The sequence below is a fragment of the Sinocyclocheilus grahami genome, unplaced genomic scaffold (genome assembly GCF_001515645.1).
Source record: "Sinocyclocheilus grahami isolate Dianchi unplaced genomic scaffold, SAMN03320097.WGS_v1.1 scaffold3376.1, whole genome shotgun sequence".
Classification (NCBI taxonomy): domain Eukaryota; kingdom Metazoa; phylum Chordata; class Actinopteri; order Cypriniformes; family Cyprinidae; genus Sinocyclocheilus; species Sinocyclocheilus grahami.
Window position 1 is genome coordinate 1,085 of NW_015508509.1, and position 1,581 is coordinate 2,665.

Sequence of the window (1,581 nt, forward strand, 5' to 3'; positions counted from 1 at the left end):
TATTAAGATGTGACAGATACAAATGCTCCATTACATGACAAGCCCACCTGCTCAACTCCAGTGACTGAATATGCATGGCCTCTCACGAGTCCAGACGCCGTTTTAGTCCTTTGAGCAGTTGGAACCAAAATCTGTGCAGAAGCCAAATAGAATGCCATATTACATTAATGTCACGGTAATGCAGCAGTTTTAATTAAAATGCTTTATTTTACTTTATATATGTGATATCAATTAATTATATAATTAATAAATATCACATGAGCAAGAGTTGGACTGTGATTGTGTGTAACAGTTACAGTAACAGTTATTTTAGACACAATATATTTATTTTTGCTCCGCCAATGAAAATAGCTCAAAACTAACTCCAAGCAATCAACCATTTCACGTTTCTGAGCAAACATACCATAGCAGGGTTTCACTCCTGAAAGAATCATTGTATTTGAACTAATTGGTTCAATGACTGATTTAATTATTCACTTATAAAGACATCCAAAACTCATACTTCCCTACTACTGTATATGGTAATCAAAGGTAGGATGTCCCAATTCATAGTATTCATAAAACAGTAAACGAAAAGATTTACTACTTGCGCCGAGACTCTGAAGTGCACATCTGATGGACTCTTTACTATCCCATGAGGCCATGGGAGAGCAGTGAATGGTACTGAAGCAATGCGACTGACGCTGGTAGGTCAAATGACAATGACAACATGACGAATGTAAAATGTCCGAATTACATTCACACTTCACACATTCATAGATAGTACTTTTTAACGGTTGCAAACTAATTACTTTTGCAAACAAATTAATGCAGCCATTCATTTGTTTCCTTCTTAAATAAATCATTCTATTTGAACAGATCATTTGAATGAAGGATTCAATGACTCACTGAAAACACTTGCTACCACCTACTGACATATTGATGTAACCTGCAGAGAGACTGACTGAAAGACTCCCAGCACTAACACAGACTGACAGTCTATCTGAAATGTGCAAACATAGACAAGTGGAGGAGTGTGTAACAGTAAGCTCAATAGTTTTTAAGCTCATTTTAGCCACTGTACACACATAGAAGCATCAGATATATTTAACAGCAGGTTTTTAACCAGAACAGCATCCAGTACATTTAGAATACGTACATCTATGGCACAGCTCATAAGAGACCCTCTCTTCAGAGCCTTTCTCATGATGTTGTACAGGTCCTTCGGGGCTTCTGTAATCTCAAAGAACTCAGTTACTCCTCCAGTGAAGTCCTCCATGGCCTCCAGTGAGTTTCCTCCCTTTAAAGCCTCATAAGTGCCATGTAACCTGGGATCCAGAAGTCAAATGGTCACATTTAGCACCTTGGACTGATTTTTGATACAAGCAAAGCATATCTAGAAGAGCATAAACAGGCCTACAGTGACAAAGTATTATGGTGTTACTGTTTACATAAACTAACAAACAACTAAGATGTTTAAATTACTTTGCATATGCCTTCTCCAGAAGAGCGCTCCAAAATTCATTCTTCTGTCCAGACCTAGTAAACACCAACTGGTTTTTGTATGTAGGAAGTCGATCATCCACAACCACATCCACCCAC